Below are 21,528 nucleotides of genomic sequence, written 5' to 3'. Positions count from 1 at the left end.
CGGGTTCTCTTTAAGGCATTGAAAACAGTGGAATATCAGTAATTTTACTGATATTCCACTAGCTGCTTTTCCCGGCGAACAAATTACCACAGTGCCCTGTGTTCTTTGTTCTTTTCCCAGCCTTTCATACGAGGTGTATAAGTTTACACCTTAAATCCTTCCATTGATCAACTGAAGTCTAGAGGTTAAATGTGTGTAAGAATTAATAATTTTCCTGAAAAGTACAGATATCTTTTGCGCTCCTGAGCCATATGGTGCTTCACTGTGGTTACACCCCAGAACAATCTCATATGTTTTTGAAACCCAGGTGCCAATGCACACAATCTAAGCTGGGGACTTGGCAGATACCGTAAAGCTAACACACTGATTTTGTTTTACTTTTTATACTGTTAACTATCAGTAGTGTTGTTATTTTATTATTTCTTTATTATACAGTTCCCATTCATTGATCTAAGTCCCAATGTGAATGGCCGTCTATTAGACGGCACCCCATTCACAAAAAAGATACTTACACATCCACGCATACCGTATATACTCGCAAGCAAGTCGAATTTTTCACCCCCCAAAAGTGGCCCAAAAGTTGGGGGGTCGGCTTGCTTGCGAGTCATGGGTAGGTGGGTGGGTAGGTGGTGCCCCTCCCCGCTCCCCCCGTGGCCGCCGCTATTACCTTAGGCGGCGCCGCTTCCTCTATCCCCGTCCTGCTCCGATAACTAACTCATTCACAGCAGCGCGCCCCTCGCTGCTGTGATGATGGAGGAAACCATAGAGAGCGGCTTCCTGTAGCGGTGATGCCGTTACTATGGGAACCGCTCTCTATGGTTTCCTCCGTCATCACAGCAGCGAGGGGCACGCTGCTGTGAATGAGTTAGTTATCGGAGCAGGACGGGGATAGAGGAAGCGGCGCCGCCTAAGGTAATAGCAGCGGCGGCCGTGGGGGGAGCGGGGAGGGGCACCACCTACCCACCCACCCACCTACCCATACTGGGGCACTATGCTAGCTATACTGGGGCACTATACTAGCTATACTGGGGCACTATACTAGCTATAATGGGGCACTATACTGGCTATACTGGGGCACTATACTGGCTATACTGGGGCACTATACTAGCTATACTGGGGCACTATACTAGCTATAATGTGGCACTATACTGGCTATACTGAGCACTATACTAGCTATACTGAGCACTATACTAGCTATACTGGGCACTATACTAGCTATACTGAGCACTATACTAGCTATACTGGGCACTATACTAGCGATACTGGGCACTATACTAGCTATACTGGGACACACTAGGGGAATAAGGCGGTCAGCATTTCCTACCCCCGGCTTATATGGGGGTCAATCATTTTTCCCTGTTTTTTCAGGTGAAAGTTGGGGGGTCGGCTTACATGCGGGTCGGCTTGCTTGCGAGTATATACGGTAACTTCCGCTTTGCATAGTGATACTATGGGTAGGGAAGTTATGCGTGAGGGCATCTTGTGGCCATGGCCAAATAGTAAAATTACATCTACACACTTTTTTTTTCATTTAGGCTGCTTTCACAGTAAGACGTTACAGGCACACGTTAGTGCAGCCTGTAACGCAGCCCACCGCATAGCAATGAAAAATCAATGGGCTGTTCACAGTGCCCACATTGTGTTACATTGTAATGCTTCACGTTGTTTCAAAGTGCTGCATGCTGTGCGTTCTACACGACTAAGCCGCGTTAGACTGTTTGCACATGCTCAGTGATGTTGGAGGAGGACGTCTCCCCCTCCTCCTCCTCGACCAGGCACATGGCTAATTAATATTCACTGCATGGTGTGACGTGCAGTGTTTACTTCCTGGAGCGCCGCTCTGTGCGGCGATTGGCCGGCGGGACCACATGATGCCGCATGCGTCCAAGAGTACGCATCACAGGACGTATGAAGAGCCGCTTAATGCGGCTCGATCTGACGTCCAGCTTCTACTACACTATGTGTTGCGTTAGGTGCACGTTATGCGACCTTAACGTAGCATCTAACGCAACGTCTTAGTGTGAAAGTAGCCTTAAAGAGAGTCTGAAGCGAGAATAAATCTCACTTCAGACCTCATAAATAGCAGGGGCATGTGTGCCCCTGCTAAACCGCCGCTATCCCGCGGCTTAACGGGGGTCCCTGATCCCCCAAATCTCCTCGGTGCAGCGGGGGAGCGCTTCCTGGTTGGGGCAGGGCTAACCGCCGCAGCCCTGTCCCACGCACGTCTGTCAGCGCGTATCTCCGCCTCTCCCCCGCCCCTCTCAGTCTTTCTTCACTGAGAGGGGCGGGGGAGAGGCGGCGATGCGCCGCTGATAGACGCGACTGGAGGCAGGGCTGCGGTGGTTAGCCCTGCCTCCAGGAGTGACCAAGTCTGTGACCAAGTGAAGGGACCCCCGTTTAGCGGCGCGATAGCGGCGGTTTAGCAGGGGCACACGTGCCCCTGCTAACTTTGAGCTCTGAAGCGAGAGATTTATTCTCGCTTCAGAGTCTCTTTAAAGACATTTTTGCCATCTAAAGAAAACCTCCCAAACTCTTCAAAAGTTACCAATTTTTTTTTTGTAAAAAAAAACAAAAATTACAAAAAAAAAAAAAAAAATACATAAATTGTTACTGAACTTTTTTCATATGTATGTCAAGAGGGTATATTACTGTTACTTTATAAATTATGGGCTTGTAATTAGGGATGGACGCAAAACTAAAAAAAATGCACCTTTATTTCCAAATAAAATATTGGAACCATACATGTACTAGGGTAAAAATTTAAACATTGCAATAACCAGGACAAATGGGCAAATAAAATGTATGAGTTTTAATTATGGTAGTATGTATTATTTTAAAACTATAATGGCTGAAAACTGAGAAATAATTAATTTTTTCCATTTTTTTTATTTTTCCTGTTAACCTCCTTAGCGGTAACCCCTAGCTAGGGTTGGGGTGGAAAACCACAGCTCAGAGCGGTAACCCGAACCTACACTTGGGGTAGCTGCCACGAGGCTCTATGCAGAACAATGCGCTCAGCGGTTGTTTCAAATCACCTTCCGGGGGATCCCGACATCAGCCACCATTCTTCTTCCACTCCTCCAAGGCTCTGCTTCCCCTGGTGAGATCGCTGTCTGTCATCATGGCGACTGCTGCAGACTCTCTGCTGATATGATTTTTTCATGATTTTGGGGTTTAAAAGCACATGAAAAAAATTGTACCGCTTTTAGACCCTAAAATCAGAAGGAATCATACCACCAAGGAGGTTAAAATGCAGCAATAAAATCCTTCTTAGCAAAAAGTACCCCCCAAAGAAAGCCTAATTGGTAGGCAAAAAAACAAGATATAGATTGTTTTGTTGCGGTAAGTAGTAATAAAGTTATAGGCGAATGAATGGAATGAGCACTAACAGGTGAAAATTGCTCTGCTTTTTTTTAAAGGAAAAAACCCTTAGAGGTGAAGTGGTTAAAACTTAATTTGGGACACAAAAGTGTAAATGCAAACACTTAACCAATACTAGTGGCTGGGGTGAGGGACTGGGATATACCCCCACTAACACAATGCAGCGGAGAGAGGGGGGAAGCTGTCCATACAATCTGCAATGTGAGTAAAAAAGCACCACATTGCTGGTAGATTGGACATCTATTGCCACCAACATATCTGATCAATAAACTTTTTGATTTTTTTAGGACAGTTTACATATCTATCAAACGTGTATCAACAAATTTGAAAGTCTCCATGTGAGGGGGCAGAGCAGGACTCATGGGATACCAATGACCACATCGCACTGCATCATGCCTTGCAATGCTTGCAGTTAGATTGATGCTCAATAGATCTAGGTTGACATCTATTGAATTTGAGATTTCTGTACGGTGTACAAATTGATCACTATCCAATCAAATTACTATCGGGGAGGGATCAGCTTAGCATATCTTGCTGTAATTACCCCTTTTATGTCTAGCCGAAATAAAAATCAATCAAATTCTGCAGATTATCTTTAAAACAAGCATGCAGTAACTCATTTCACTGTTACTGTTTAAACCCTTTTCTAGCCATAACAATGTAGAACCCGTCATTGGCTGACAGTGACACGTACAGTTATGATGATGATAAATTTGTTTCTCTTGATTTGGCAACCAACTTTTTTAAATAATAATTTTAAAAGAGTGTCTGTTTTTTTCATAATTATGTAGATGAGGCATGAACACTGCTGACAACTGGAAAAACACAGGATTATTTTTAATTAGATGTTGTAGCACGCACACTTAAGATTGCAGATGAGATGAAAGGATGGGGGTAAAAATCACCCACTGAAGTCAACCAAAACTGCTCAGGATTTAGCAATTCCACATTACGTGGCTGAAAGTTCACGATTGCTTACCTCCAGCAACTCCAGACATCCTGTAACCCTATTTTGGCACCAGAGGTGTTAAATATATTTCACAAAAGCCCGTACCAATGTCTGCATAGATCATAGAGTAAGGAAGTGAAATGCCTCCGAGCAAGACAGAATAGAAAGACGAATGTGTGAAAGAGAAATGTCATGTAGACTGTGTCTCAATAACTTTAATATTTATTTTATTACGTTTCAAAAAAGTTAGCAGAAATGTCTATGTTGGTATTTGGGTGGAGATGTGATATGCCTGTAACTGCGAGAAAAGTGCAGAATAGTGCATTATAGGCTCTTATTCAATTCACTTTTTCTCCTTAGTTTTCTACTAGGTGATATTTTTACATTTTATCAATAAAATGCCTTTTTAAGCCACCAGCAAGCAAGACAATACTCAGAATAATTTTAATAAAAAAAAAATTCTGGTGTAGAGCACCTATTGCTTATTTCTGCCTCCCAGTTTTTTTTTAATGTTTTCCTACAAAGGTCTCTATTCATAAAGCATTCCCGCATGTGGTAATGCTCAAAACAGCTGACTTTGCCGACCATTTAGCAAACTGTCAATTCATAAAATCTGTTTCCGCATGAAAAGCTGACAATCCTGAGCAGTGCGGGAAATTACCACCTTGGGCTCGATTTACAAAACGGTGCTCACTTTAGCACTGGCCCTTAGCACGTCTAAACTCAGTTGAAATGTGAGATCTGATTGAGAAAACCGGTGCTAACCTACTTAGCACCCTGGTTAGCACGCCTAAAGACTTTAGACGTGCTAAGTAGGTTAGCACCGCTTAGTAAATCAAGCCCCTTGTGCAGTGATTATCTCAACATATGTCACTACATGTCAATTCATACAGATTAGAGCAAGCGGAATTGGGACGGAGAATACTGGCTGTTTATAAAAGGAGATAAGCCAGCGGATAACAGCCAAGCTAATGGGGACAGACCTCCCAGGCAGCAGCAGTGAGAGCAGAACAAAAAAGGCATCCCAGGATACCCAGGCTGTGTTTTTTAGCCTCTTGGGTACCTGTTTTCAGATACATTTCACATCAGAAAGCCTGCATGTGTAACATTTCTTGAAGTTCTTCTAAGCTGCGGCAATTAAATAGATTGTTTACAAAGACTATTAGAAAGACTCAGCGCTGATTCAGGGCAAGGAGAGGCAGTTTTAAAAAAAAATGCACATCTAAAGGGAAGTTGGGGCTTCCTCGTTTATTGTAACTCTGTCTCTGCACAGAGAAAATGTACCGCACCGCCAGCTTAGTTCAGGAAATCCTCAACCTTTTATCGTAAGTGTAAACATTTTTGTGAATTAGCACACAAAAGTTTAAAATACCGATGCGGTATTTTCCCTCCAAGATTTTTTTTACCGCAAAAAATTTTATGAATAGAGCCCAATGGCTATCATTCATAAAGCATTCCCACGTGCGGTAATGCTGAAAACAGCTAACTTTACCGACCGCTTAGCAAAATGTCAATTCATAAAAGCTGTTACCGCATAAAAAGCTCAAATTACTGAGAAGTGAGGTAAATTACCGCCTTGTGCGGTGATTATCTAAACACATGTCACTAAAAGTCAATTCATAAAGATTAGAGCAGGCGGTATTGGGACGGAGAATACCGCTTGCTTTGAAGAGGCTATAAGCATGCGGATAACAGCAATGTTAATGGAAACAGACCTCCCAGGCAGCAGCAGTGAGAGCAGAACAAAAAAGAATTTCCAGAATACCCAGGCTGTGTTTTTTAATCTTTTGGGTACTGTTTTCAGATACATTTCACATCAGAAAGCCTGCATGTGTAACCTTTCTTGAAGTTCTTCTAAGCTGTGGCAATTAAATAGATTTATTTAAATAGATTAAATAACAACTCAGCCAGCTTCTCATGTTACAGCAAGCCTTAGTTCGGGAAAATACTGAACTTCTATCGCAAGAGTAAACATTTTTATGAATTAGCACACAGAAGTCTAAAATACCGAATGCGGTATTTTTCCGACAAGATTTTTTCACTGAACACACTTTTATGAATGATAGCCATAGTTGAATTGTTTGGCCTGGTTTCTACATCAAAAGTAGGGTTTTGTGGACACAGTTGTTTAATGAAGAACTTCTGGCCAGTTCTAGAACATTAAATTGGTATACCTGAACCCCACAGGTTTCTGCCAGTTCTGAACTGATGGCTTTGCTGGACATCTTCTGATTCCAAATAAAAGTAAGCGTGATGTGTCTTTTATCCTAGCCTGACCACTGTGTCTGTGTTCCTTAGTACAGCATTGCCTGTTTCTTTGTGCCCCTTCAAAATAGTTTTAACAGCACACCTACCCAGTTTGCGGTTTTTGATAGAGATTTGGGGAATTTTTGAAAGGAAGACCTTGCTGATGTAGTATAATTACCTTGTGTTTTGTTGTTTTACTCTGGGTTGCCATGGCAGTGTAATAACCTGTGATATAAAACTTGTCTTCTGAAAACTCACTTTTATAGCAGAGTTTAGATTTTCCATTCCCCTTTTAGTCCTCCTGCACAGCTGTTTTTGTTTTAGTTAATGGATACGTTTTAGCCCTATAAAAATTATTATTTTCACCTGTCTGGTATAATTAGTTAATCATACACCTGACTGTAATCCTACAAAATACCTGACTTTGTGTTCCTATAAGAACTGATGCTGTTTTCAAAGTGAAACTTAAGTCGGGGGGGGGGGGGGAGGGGGGACCAGTTTTACTTACCTGGGGCTTCTACCGGCCCCCTGCGGTCCACCTTTGTCCGTGCTGGTACTAAACGAGCCTCGGGTTCCCCACCGCAGCTTAGTTTCAGTTTCGGCAACTGGCTCTGTCACCGGCCACTGCACCTGCGCGGCCCTGACTGCGCGTGTCCTCGCTCCACTCCTGTAGCCAGGAGCATCCTGCGCAGGCGCAGTAAAAGAAAATCTGTACTGCACCTTCGCAGGACGCTCCCAGACAAGGGAGTGCATTCAATGATGCGCACCCACAGGGCGGCGCAGTGGCTGGCGACAGATCCAGTCACAAAACTAAGCTGCGGCGGGGGACCCAAGTTTTAACATCTTGCCAGAATACAGGAATAGATTCTGAAGAAGGCTTATTATCCAAACGCTTCTTCTTTTGGTATTATCCTGATTCAAAATTTTCTATTTCTGGTGACATAGTCTATTTCTCATTGGTCAACCATAGTCAAATCAGTAAATGGTTAGTTGATATGAGTTACTACACTGTGAGCATCATTATTATTGCACTTTTCCCTACCATTGTAAGAAAGGGTGCATTTCTGTATAATGAATTACCCCAGTGGTTCATACTTAATTGTCTTAAAGGCCATAGTATTCTAAAATAATTAAATGTCACATTGTTTCCAGTTAATTAACTGTTAATTACATAAATGATTGTTTAAAACTTTCAAAGTCACCTAATAATTGAATACCAAAATGCTCCAACCAATAAATTGAATATCACAATACTAACCAAATGAATTATCACAATGCTCCAAATCAATTAAAAAAATGCTGCAGTGCTTCTAATTAATTTGTCAAATGTCTATCTATAACTATCTAAATATCATAGTACTCACCAATTAATTAAATCTCAATGATTTCTCATTACCAAAAGGTCATAATGCCTCTAATCACTATTTGGAGCTTGTGTTCAAAGCCACAGTTACGTTTGGTATCTGTCATCAAATATATATATATATATATATATATATATATATATATATATATATATACGTTTAATACTATACTGTTCACCTGATGTGATCCTATCTATCTATCTATCTATCTGTCTATCTCTGATTCTGAGACAGACAATCAGTGTTCATTTCCTCAGCCTACTTACACCTACATGATATAAGGCGTACATTTAAAAAACACGTCTGGAAAAAAGGAAAATTAAGCCAATATATGTTTTCGTTCATAAATGTGTTTTCGTTCATTTTAAATTGCAAAGTGCTGAAACAAAATATTTTAAACAGAAGATGAAAAATTATCTCATAGGAGAAAACGATGGATAAAAAGTCAGTTGCATATGGTCCATTGACTCATATGCAATTCACTTTTTCTCTTGAGATTTTCCTAGGAGATAATTTTTTTCCCTTTGCAATTGGAAATGTACCAAAAAGTAGTTGAAAAAGTACCATTTTAAAATGTATTTGAGTATTTTCTGGCCTGCTATCTGTTTAAAAGGCATTTTATTGACAAGGTGGGGAAATACTACTTTAGACAAAACCCAGGAGAAAAAGACTTAATTGCAAATGGGCCATTGTATCCTCTTATTATTTCTCCACATATCCACATTTTTTTAAGCATTTATTATATACTAGCGGACCCGCGGCGTAGCATACGCGGCATAAGAGGGTAGCGGGCAGGAATGGGGTATTGGGCATAGTGGCGGGGAGGGGGGTTGGACTCCCCCCCTTCCTCACCTGGGTCCCCCATCTGCGCTTCCCCTCCAGCTTAAGCTCAGCGGCGGGGAGAGGGGGTTGGACCCCCCCCCTCCCTCACCTGGGTCCCCCATCTGCGCTCCCCCTCCAGCTTAAGGTCAGCAGCAGCCACCGCCGCTATTAGTAAGAGGCAGCGGGCAGGGATGACTCACCTCTTCCGCGTTCCAGCGTGCGTTCCACTGTCGTCACTTCCTGCATTGCCGCCCGCTGTATTGTAAGTGGATGGCATTGCAGGAAGTGAGGACAGTGGAACGCACGCTGTAATGCGGAAGAGGTGAGTCATCCCCGCCCACTGCCTCTTACTAATAGCGGCTGCTGCTGCTGAACTTAGGCTAGAGGGGGAGCGCAGATGGGAGACCCAGGTGAGGGAGGGGGGGTCGGACCTCCCTCCTCGCCGCTGTGCCCAATACCCCCTTCCTGCCCGCTACCCCCTCCAGCTCGGTGGCAAGTCTAGGACCGCCCCTGGGAGCAGGGCGCTACTTCTTCATCTTGCTTGGACCGGCCCCTTCCTCTTGCTTGGACCGGCCCTGGGGGCAGGGCGCTACTTCTTCTTCTTGCTTAAGGGTTGAGGCGCTTAGACTATTATATATATATATATAGAAGATTTTGACAACGTTTTCAATCCCTTTGTAGTAATAGCAACATACTCCTTACCTTTGGGTTAAAGGTATTTGTGATGTGGGGGGCTTCATGGCTGTTAATGCTGCTTACCAAACAGTTACTGGCATTCTGCAGCAATGTGACAAGTGACGAAAAGAGAGTAGAGGTTATTCTGACAGATTCAAGTTAGATTGCACAGAAATAATACTTGGAAAAGCAGATAAAATCAAATGGCTTGGATAACGCTTGCAAATCAGCCTCTGTAAAGTGCTGCGTGATATGTTGCAGCTGTATAGTATGTTGGTGCTTTATAAATAAAAGATACTACTGCTACTACTACTAATAATAATAATCTTACACACATGCAAAATAAATAAGTGAATAAATGTATATTACACATACACCAGACGTACTGATTTAGATTTCTTTACATAATGTGTGCTTGGTCAGCTTTTTGTCTTGGAGAATAAATGAAAAACTAGTCAATGAAAGAGGCAGCTCCTTCTCTCATACTCGGATATTGACAGAATTTATTTTAATACATTTACCTTAAGCCGAAATTTTGCCTTTTAAGTCTGTGGTCCTTTGCTTTGGTCATCTGAGAGAAGGCACAATGTGATCCAAGCAGCATTCTATATTGCACAATATCTTTAATGAAATATCAGACCATAATTATGCCACTGTGTTGGATGTGTAAGCAACACTGGCAATTGATCAATGAGTAAGTGCATTGCTCTTGCACTTACTTGCTTCCATTAAAATTTTTATTGTAGAATAAAGCAGTATACATATCCAGTGGTACAATTCTCAAACAGCTATTACAAGAACCAATCACAAACTGCATACAAGTCGAAAATTTACATTGATTCATAATGGCTACACACCTTGTAAATTACTCGTATCATAAAATCAACTAGAATTGGAGGACATGGGTAGAGTGCTAGTGACCTCCTGTGATAATGGCAGTAGGAGAACAGAGGCGCCAGCAGGATAAAAGCGGATAAAAACTTTAAAATTTGCTGGGAGAAAGTGGTGGACTTACCTCCATAAAACAGACACGAAAGACTGCCTCAGGCGCTACACCTGCTATTGCCGAAATTCTGTTTTGTCCCCATGTTTATTGCCTGATGAAGCAGGCTGGGCCTGCGAAACGCGTTGCACTTTTTTGGGGTACTATTTAATAAATGTGATTGCTGCTATTCAGACAGCCTTTCATGTCTGCTTTATGGAGGTAAGTCCACCACTTCCTCCCAGCAAATTTTAAAGTTTTTATCCGCTTTTATCCTGCTAGCGCCTCTGTTCTCCTACTGCTATACCGTGTCCACCCCTGGTGGAGGGGTGATCTACCCCCTTTCGCATCTACAGAGAGCGACTTCTTATCCCTGAGTGAGGACAGGTCTAATCTCCTCACCTGCCTATACAGTGGTTGCCTTTGTGGTAACCCATGTGTAACGATCGGTGTAACACAGAGAGGGTCTGATTACCAGTGATCTGCAGTATCACCGAGAATGCAGAATATACCCGATTATTGATGATCTGCAGTATCACCGATAATCAGATATGTCTACTAACCTCTGGACACCTGAGATGAGAGTGTTTGGTGCAACAGTAATTCTTTGAGGAAAGCACCCAGGAAATGGGAGCAAGACAGTAGGATCTACTGTGACGGGTTAGCTTCCTTCCACAAGCCTGCTGCTCCCCAAGGGGCGGAGCCAGGCTGAGACAGTGGGAAGGACAGAACATGAGTGACACCAGTGGAGGAGTGTCACTGACAGATCTGTGAACTATCTCCTAACAGGGGAGATAGTTCTCGAGGTCGGACAAGCCAGGTCGTAAACACGCGGACAGATAAAGTACAGAGACAGTAGGCAGATACAGAATCCAGAGACTAGCCAGGTTTGGCAACTGAGAATCAGAAATACGAGGTACAAAATCAGAGAACAGGAGAATGGTCAGGAATGCAGAAAGTCATAACAGATAATAAACAATGTCTAAGCTTGAGTGTGAGCTCCAAGATTCTCACACTCCAGGACTAACTAGATTGTACAAATAATACAGATGGTACAGAATTCCTAGACTAAGGTGTGAGAGCCGTAGCCGTCAACACCTTGGAAACTAGTCTAGATAACAATACAGATAGTAACAGAATTCCTAGACTAAGGTGTGAGATCCGTAGCCGTCAACACCTTGGAAACTGACTAATACACACAGATACTGACAAGGTCTGAGTGCTACCACGTAGTGATCGCAACGCCAGACACCAGATGAATGACCAGCACCCAGTATATATACACCAGCGCTCTCCAGCGCCTCCCCTAAGTGCTGGACCAATGAAAGTTGCTGCAATTGTCAGCTGACCGGCCTGGTCAGCTGACCCTCCTCTGACTGCCATAAAGGCCCTGCCTCTCTGCGCGCATGCGCGTCCTCCTAAACCAGTATGGACTATCAGTCCCAGCCACACCAGTCATGTGTTGTAATGTTGTTGCTGTATTAGATGCTGAATCCGCCGCCACGCTGTCTGAGCGTGCGGCGTTTCCTCCGCATTCCGCCTTACTGAGTGAAGCAGGCCTATGCGAGCAACTGGCCGCATTGGACGCGGAATCCGCCGCCCTGTAGTTAGAGCATGCGGCGGTTTCTCTGCGCTCCGGCTGCGTCCCAACTGCCATGTCAAACGCGGAATCAGCCGCCTCACTCTGAGTATTGGCGGCGGCTTTTCCGCGTTTTCTCACAGTACCCCCCCCCCTGAGGAGTGGACCATCTTTTCTCTCCTGCATTGGGGCGGCAGAGCCGGATTCCACTTATGGAGCCTTTCTGGGGTTCTGTACCATATCATCATAAATGTATAAATGTTTTCTTTTGTCAGGACACAGATAGAAGTTTTTGCTGCATTCACCCAAATCTTGGGCCATATTGCCATATCGGTAGTAGTACCAAATACCTCGTCCCAGTAATGTATGTACTTGTGCTTAAAATCCGGTGAAACGCGGGTTGGAGCATTAACATAGGAATATAACATAGAAATTAAGCCCTTTTGTTGGGGGCCCATTTCCCATATTGATTCAAGTTCCGATTTTCTGAGGTAAACAAGAGTTGGAGAAAGAGCCCTAAGATAATTCCCAAGTTGCAAATATTGAAGGAAGTATGCGTCCCCCAGCTGTAATTTTTCTTTAAGAGCACCAAAGGAATAAACCCTGTAATCAAACTGGTTCAATACATCCTCCACAAAACGAATATGACAGGCATGGCAGCATGAGTTAGCCAAATAATGCAGTCCTGGGGTGAAAGCTGGATTGCCCCAATTAGGCCTCAAGACAGAGTCCTGCTTAAACAGGGATGTGTTTTCTTGCACTTACTTGCTGTAAGCTGCTCATTTATGAACCGTGGTGGTTCATAAAAGAGCAGCTTAGTGGTTCATAAAAGAGCAGCTTACAGCAAGTAAGTGCAAGAAAACACATCTTTCCTTCTCCCCTCCCTATTTTGCACTGTTGACTTCCTGTACAGGGCTTTTACAATTACAATTACAATTGTTTAGAAAATAATTGAATCTTAGAGAAATGTCTAGGTGAGCATTCCCTATTGCTCAGTTAAAAGGAGAGCAAAAAGTAGAACAATAATGTAAGTCAGTAAGCAAAAGAGAGGACCCGAAAAAGAGGTCAGAATGAATTGGAGATTAGCCACAACTAGTGTTGGGCGAACAGTGTTCGCCACTGTTCGGGTTCTGCAGAACATCACCCTGTTCGGGTGATGTTCGCGTTCGGCCGAACACCTGATGGTGTTCGGCCTTTTAAGTTCGGGTTCGCCCCGAACTTCTAATGGCCGCCGAACAGGGCCGAACAGGGCCCCTGTTCGGCCGAACAGGGCCCTGTTCGGCCGAATACGGCCCCCCTATGGGGTCGCAGGCATAAGGGGGGAGCATGCCCCGATCGCGGGGGGGGTCGGAAATTCCCCCCACCCCCTCCGCTAGCGCTCCCCCCTCTGCCCGCTTCCCCATAACAAAGTTTCAAGAAGTACCTGCTGTGTCCGGTGGTAGTGTGGGTGGCTGGCAGTGGGCGGCACTATGCAGTGACTGAATGAGGAGGAGGAGTCCGGAGAGTGACGCGTTGAGGGAGGCCGGGCAGCGGGCGGTTCAGCAGTGAGCACTTGAGGGGCCCCGAGTGTGAGTTTTACAATGGGCCCCCTCATAGCTCTTCATGCAATGCCACTCCTTGTACACACTGATAGAAAGGCACACACACCCCTCCTCCCTTCTGTTTTCCACTGTTAACCACTTTTGCCAAAATTATAGGTCTAGCATAATAATGAGGAGCTTTCCTTATCCTATGGGGAAATTTGTGTGCGTGGAAAGGGGCACGAGGAAATTTGGATGCCCAATTTTTAAGCCGATAGAACATCGGTAAAATGTACTGATATTCTATGTTTCTTAAGTGGAAATTATCATAGTAAAATATGGGGAAAATAATACAGATATTTTACTACAACTTAACCTAACACAACTCTCACACAGAACCCTCCTTTACCAATGCCTAACCTTAACCCCCCCCCCCCCACACACACACACACATAAACCTTAAAAAAAAAACCCATGCCTAATCTTCACTACCCCGTCTAACCCTTAGAAACACTCCCTTCACTCCTAACCTTAACTGCCCCCCCTCACCTAACCTTAACTGCATCCCCACAGCTAACCTTAACCACCCCCCGCCTAACCTGTAAAAACGCCACCTCCATGCTTAACCTTAACTGCCCCCCTCACACCTAACCTTAACTGCCCCCATGCCTAACCCATAAATACACCCCTTCCACGCTTAACCTCAGCTGCCCCCCCATGCTTAACCTTAACTGACCCCCGCAGCCAGTCCGCCACTATACTATAATGTTGGGATACCGACATAGGTGCCATTACAAATAGCGGCTATAGTGTGAAATATGTTATTTATTGGGTGCCCTTAGTGTTAAATTTGTTATTTGATAGGTGCCCAAATTTCACCCTATAGTCACTATTTATAATGGTGCCTAAGTTTCTTAAGGTAGTGGCCACCAAATTTACCTCCATTTAAAACAATAAACCAAATTAACTTCCATTAATTTTGCTGTAGCTTTGCAGTTCACCAAGAACTTTTTTTTACAGATTGTATTGTAAACCAAAATCTGACTATTTTGTTTGTTTTTAGTATTGCCCATTAACTCTGCAAATCTACACTGTAGTTGTCTGAGCACACACATGTAAACTGCACATAATCTGTGTAACAATGTGGCGTCAGCAAGAACACAGATATCTGATTATGTGGTGATCTGCAGTATCACCAATAATGCAGATATACAAAAACAGATAATGTAAACTTTATTGCACAAGTGTAGTGATTGGTGCAAACTGTTATTCAGAAATACTCCTTCAGTAATATCCCTTGGAGACTGGGACTATCACTGGACAAGAGACTCCTGAGCAATAGCCCCTGGAGGCTGGGCCTATCACTAAGCAGAGAGTGGTCGTACAATCGAGGTCGGTAACGGGTCAGTCAGTAGCAGTACAAAATCATCAGGCACAATCGTAGTCAGAACTAGCAGAGATCAGCAGCGAGTCAGAAAGGCAAGGTGCAGAATCAGGAGGCAAAATCAGAGTCTAAGGTTCAGGCTGGAAATCGGCAACAGATCAGATTGGCAAAGTACAGAATCGGCAGGCAGAAGAACAGTCAGAAATTCAGGCAAGGGTCACAGACAAATAAATATACAATGGTATTGAATGCTACTGATTACAGCTATGAAAGGTCTGAGCGCTAACACGTAGTATTCGCAACAACAGAAAAAGAGCAAATGACATCTCCCAGCTTAAATACAGGAAGCAAATTCAAACCGCCCGCCCAGAGGGCTGAACCAATCATCAGCGTATGATTGGCTGGTTGGTGTCAGCTGACCGCAAGATCAGCTGACCCGTCTCCTCAGGTTATAAAGGTCCTGCCGCCCCACCCGCGAGCGTGCTGACCTAATCTGGTTTGCAGAGGAGAGACCTGTCCTGCCAGGGGCTGTGCAAGATGTCTGAGAGGATGCGGACGCCGCCAGGGTGACGTCAGACGCGGAAGCGGCTGGTGAGGTAATACTGCTATACCTGACAGTATCACCAACCCCCCCCCCCCCCCCGAGGCGTGGACTCCGGACATGCCTTACACGGTTTATTAGGATTCAGTAAATGAAATTTTTGTCTTGGCTCCTCCACATGAAGACGACGTGCCGGTACCCATGATCTTTCCTCAGGACCGTAGCCCTTCCAATGAACAAGATACTGTACTGTATTCCACACCCACCGTGAATCTAGAATTTCCTCAATTTCGTACTCAGGCTCACCATCAATCACCACGGGGGGGGGGGGGGGGGGATACGAATGCACATGCACAGTGGGTTTCAGCAAAGACACATGAAATGTTTTAACACCTCTCATACCCGCTGGCAAAGACACTCTGTATGTCACATCATTCATTTTTTCAGAAATGGGATATGGCCCAATGTATCGGAGACCCAATTTAGTTGAGGGTTGTCTTAAGGAGATGTGACGTGTCGAGACCCAGACCATATCCCCAGGTTCAAACTCCCACTCAAGTGAACGTCTCTTGTCTGCCTGTCTTTTTTGAACCTCAAAAGCTTTTCTTAAATTATCCTTCACTAATAGCCAAATCTTTTTGAGTGACTTCTGCCATTCCTCCAAGACAGGAAATGGAGATGACACCACAGGCAGTGGGGAGAATTTAGGTGACCTTCCTGTGACCACCTGAAAGGGAGGGAAACCTGATGACACGTTCTTAAGGTTGTTATGTGCAAACTCTGCGAATGGAAGGAACTCTGCCCACTGGTGCTGTGCATCTGCCACATAACACCTCAAGAACTGCTCCAATGACTGATTAACCCTTTCAGTTTGTCCATTAGTTTGTGGGTGGTAACCAGAAGAAAATGACAATGACATTCCCAAATTCTGACAAAATGCCCGCCAAAATCTATACACGAATTGGACTCCCCTATCTGATACCACATTCTCCAGTATGCCATGGAGACGAAAGATGTGTTTAACAAATAGGTCTGCCAATTCCTGGGCAGACGGGAGTCCTTTAAGGGCCACAAAGTGAGCCATCTTGCTAAACCTGTCAGTTACCACCCAGATGACAGTTTTCCCTTCAGAACTGGGAAGCTCACCCTCAAAGTCCATGGAGATGTGGGTCCATGGTTCCTCGGGCAACAGCAATGACTGTAAAGTTCCAGCAGGAGCCTGTCTGGAGGGTTTGCTCCTGGCACAGACAGTACATGCCCTTATAAACTCTTTACAGTCTGCTCCCATAGATGGCCACCACACAGATCTGGACAGCAACTCCTGAGTCCTAGCAACTCCAGGATGTCCAGCATTTTTATGATCATGAAGGATCTGCATAACTTGAAATCGCAACTGTAATGGGACAAAAAGTACCCCCTCTGGTTTTCCCTCAGGTATCTCTGATTGATACGGTTTCAACATGACCGCTAAATCCTCAACCATTTCTGTAGCAGCCAGAATAATTTTATCAGACAGGATGCTTTCTGGAGGTGAGGGCTGAACCGTCTCTGACTCGAAACATTGAGACAAAGCATCCGCCTTGACATTTTTGCTCCCTGGCTTATAAGTTATGACAAACTTGAAACGGGAGAAAAAGAGGGCCCACCGGGCTTGTCTTGGGCTGAGTCTCTTAGCACCCTCAATATATTCTAAATTCTTATGATCAGTATAGACCGTGATCACATGCTCAGCCCCCTCTAGCCAATGACACCACTCCTCAAATGCTAATTTTATGGCTAACAATTCCCTGTTGCCAATGTCGTAATTTCTCTCGGCAGGAGAGAATGTTTTAGAAAAAACGCACATGGATGCAGTCTGCCTTGAAGTCCTGAGTGCTGAGACAGAACTGCCCCAACTCCAATTTCGGGAAGCATCTACCTCCACTATAAATGGACAGGTAGCGTCCACGTGACGCATTATAGGAGCTGAACAGAACAATTTTTTAACAAAGAAAAAGCAGCACATGCTTCCTCAGACCAGTAGTAAGTATCAGCTCCTTTTTTTAGTGAGATCAGTGAGAGGAGTGACTACAGTGGAAAACCCTTTAATAAACTTCCTGTAATAGTTGGCAAAACCAAGAAATCTCTGGAGTGCTTTGAGCCCGGCTGGCTGCGGCCAGTCTAGCACTGCAGAGACTTTTTTTTGATCCATGGACAAACCAGAGGTAGAGATGATATATCCTAAAAAGGAGACCTCATTCACCTCAAATAAGCACTTTTCAAGTTTAGCGAATAACAAATTCTCTCTGAGTTTCTGTAAAACAAATTTTACATGACCCCTGTGTTCCCTAATATTTTTAGAAAATATTAATATATCGTCAAGATATACCACAACTAAACAGCCTAAGACTTCTCGGAATATTTCGTTAACAAACTCTTGGAACACTGCAGGGGCATTACACAACCCAAAGGGCATCACCAGATATTCTTAATGCCCGTCGGGAGTGTTGAAGGCCGTTTTCCATTCATCCCCTTGTCTTATACGTATTAGATTATATGCTCCTCTCAGGTCCAGTTTAGGGAATATTCAGGCATTAGTAATTTTAGAGAACAAATCGTCAATTAAGCGAAGAGGATAACGATTTTTAATCGTGATTTTGTTCAATCCCCTGTAATCTATGCAAGGTCGTAGACCACCATCTTTCTTTTGGATGAAAAAGAAACCTGCCCCTGCAGGGGACTTAGAGGGACGGATTAATCCCTTCTCTAAGTTCTATTTAATATAATCCTTCATAGCCAACTTTTCTGGACGTGAGAGATTGTATAAATGTCCTCTAGGAGGCATAGTACCCGGTCTCAGCTCTATAGGGAAATCAAAACTCCTATGAGGAGGAAGTTTATCTGCTGACCGGGGACAAAAAACATCCGAATAGTCTGCATACTGAGAGGGGAGACTTTCAATGTGAATTTTGGCAGAACACAGCGTAATACTCTCCAAGCAGTGATGATGACAATTGGGAGACCAGGCTGACAGTTGCCCGTTGCTCCAGTTGATCTGAGGAGAGTGCTTACGCAACCAAGGTAAACCCAAAATCACAGAAGAGGTAGACATCTTTAGTACATAGAATTGAATATTTTCTTAATGCAGAATTCCCACATGAAAAATGAGAGGTGGTGTCTGAGAGAGGGGATGCCTGTCTTGTAGTGGAGAGTCGTCAATGGCAGTAACATACAAGTGTTTCTCCAGTGGAAGAATTGGAATATTCCATTTTACAGCTAAATCTTTATTGATAAAATTAGCTGCAGAGCCCAAATCGACAAAGGCCTCAGTAACAAAGGTTTGCCCTTTCCAAGAGATAGAACAAGGCAACAAGACTTTATCTTGTTGCGGAGGTAAAACTGGTTCGCTTAAGGTAGTACCTCCTGCTACACCTAAGCGGAGAAGTTTTTCCGACTTCTTATTACATTTTTGTAGATGATGAGCCAACTACATGGGCCCTTCAGAAACACAAGCAACTGAACTAGTGGGACCTATTTCACCACCAAAGATGTGTGATTTGTCACGCTTATGATACCTTAATCGTCTATTAATCTTAATAGATAGAGAAATGGCCTCATCAAGAGTTTTAGGCTCTGGATGGCTAATCATCACATCCGAAACAGCCTCTGATAGCCCTGACAGGTATCGGTCCAGTAAGGCAAAATGCTCTCATCTAGAGGATACTGCCCACTTCCTGAATTCGGAGGCATAATCTTCAGACATGCTACACCCCTGACGGAGATCCTTTAATTTTCTTTCAGCCGTGGCGGCAATATCGGGATCATTGTAGATCACCGCCATGGCTTTAAAGAACTCCTGAACAGTGGATAGAGCCACCTGCACCTCAGGTAGACTATATCCCCATGTTTGAGAGTCACCATGCAAAAGTGTCTTTATGAGTGTCACTTTCTGTAACTCTGTCCCTGAAGAAATTGGTCTCATTTCAAAATAAGACCCATTTCAAAATCTAGACCCTGAAAACCTCTCAGGTAACGCCATCTTAGGCTCTATGACAGGAGTGGGAGGCAGTGAAGATGTAGATATCTGTAGATTACACATAGCCTCAGTCAACAGGTCCAATCTATCCTGCTGTAGACCAACTGAATTATTCAGTTGATCTATGGCTGTGTTTAAACACTGAATCTGCAGATTTAGAGCCTCCATAATCTTTTTTGGTCTGTTGTTATGTAACAATGTGGCGTCAGCAAGAACACAGATATCTGATTATGTGGTGATCTGCAGTATCACCAATAATGCAGATATACAAAAACAGATAATGTAAACTTTATTGCACAAGTGAAGTGATTGGTGCAAACTGTAATTCAGGAATACTCCTTCAGTGATAGCCCTTGGAGACTGGGACTATCACTGGACAAGAGACTCCTAAGCAATAGCCCCTGGAGGCTGGGGCTATCACTAAGCAGAGAGTGGTCACACAATCGAGGTCAGTAACGGGTCGGTCAGTAGCAGTACAAAATCGTCAGGCACAATCGTAGTCAGAACTAGCAGAAATCGGCAGCGAGTCAGAAAGGCAAGGTGCAGAATCAGGAGGCAAAATCAGAGTTCAGGCTGGAGATCGGCAACAGATCAGATTGGCAAAGTACAGAATCGGAAGGCAGAAGAATAGTCAGAAATTCAGGCAAGGGTCACAGACAAATAAATATACAATGGTATTGAATGCTACTGATTACAGCTATCAAAGGTCTGAGTGCGTAGTATTCGCAACAACAGACAAAGAGCAAATGACATCTCCCAGCTTAAATACAAGAAGCAAATTCAAACCGCCCACAGGGCTGAACCAATCATCAGCGTGTGATTGGCTGGTTGGTGTCAGCTGACCGCAAGATCAGCTGACCCGTCTCGTCAGATTATAAAGGTCCTGCTGCCCCGCCCGCAAGCATGCTGACCTAATCTGATGTGCAGAGGAGAGACCTGTCCTGCCAGGGGCTGTGCAAGATGTCTGAGAGGATGCGGCCGCTGCCGGGGTGACGCAGCACTCTCCGCTGGTGAGGTAATACTGCTATTCCTGACAATCTGTTGAAAATAACATTACCTAGAAAAACAGAATGTAGCGAATCTAAAATGCTCAAAACAGCCTTTAACTAACGAAACTTTACAGACACTGTAAGGCATATGTTCTATATTTGAAAACGTTTCTATGTGCCTAACGTTTGGAAGATATTAAAGCGAATGTGCTCTTAGGATGAGAGCAGGAGACATCTGTCTAAGAGACGGAATTGGCAATTCTACTCTCATTTTCAGCAGAGAGTGCAGAATATTTCCGTTCATGCCTATAAGTTTTTATATTCTGCTAAAAAAGTTCAGTTTTTTGGATATAACTTTGCTTAAGTGTTCTTGCTTTATGCAGCCACTGCAGCTAATCTCACGTGTTCACACCTTTAATCAGAATAGATAACAGTGGACAGTTTAACTTATATGACCTTTCGTTTGCCCAACTGCATAAAAGTCTGCTAGAATTGCCCTTCATTAAGAAATATAAAACTTGATTCAGAGGTCAAAAGCTACAATTAATCCCTCAAAGTATAAATCTGCTTTCGTTGAGAGAAAAAGAATCCTCTCTAGGTCAGCCATTGCTAGGTTGTTAGCAAACATCATTATTCAAGCTTGCCATCCTGTCTGAGTGTACACTCACTGCTAACACACACAATCCCAGTCAGAGGTGTATCTAGGGAAAACATACGAGAAGCATACGAGAAGAATCGGTGCGGGAGACTTGGGCGCAGGAGAGGAAGCGGTGTGGGAGACTTGGGCGCAGGATACAGCCGGTATGGCTGATCCTGCTGCTGCACAAGTTCCTGGCAGTGTTAAATACTATTCCCCCTCCAGGCCGCCATGGATAGTGGGGAATTAAATAATTCGGCTTCCAGCAATTTCTGACGGCCGAATTATAGTGTTTTAAAAGTAACTTCAGCTCTGTCTTCTGAAGGCGCCGAAGTTACTCTCTGTGGCCATGTGCGCCACTATAGCCTTAATTCCTATTTGGTGTGTTCGAAGCTGCACCCATGACAAACACTGGGGGGGGGGGTGACACCCTCCAACTACAT

The sequence above is a fragment of the Hyperolius riggenbachi genome, chromosome 9 (genome assembly GCF_040937935.1).
Source record: "Hyperolius riggenbachi isolate aHypRig1 chromosome 9, aHypRig1.pri, whole genome shotgun sequence".
Lineage (NCBI taxonomy): Eukaryota > Metazoa > Chordata > Amphibia > Anura > Hyperoliidae > Hyperolius > Hyperolius riggenbachi.
This window is presented reverse-complemented; position numbering follows the sequence as displayed.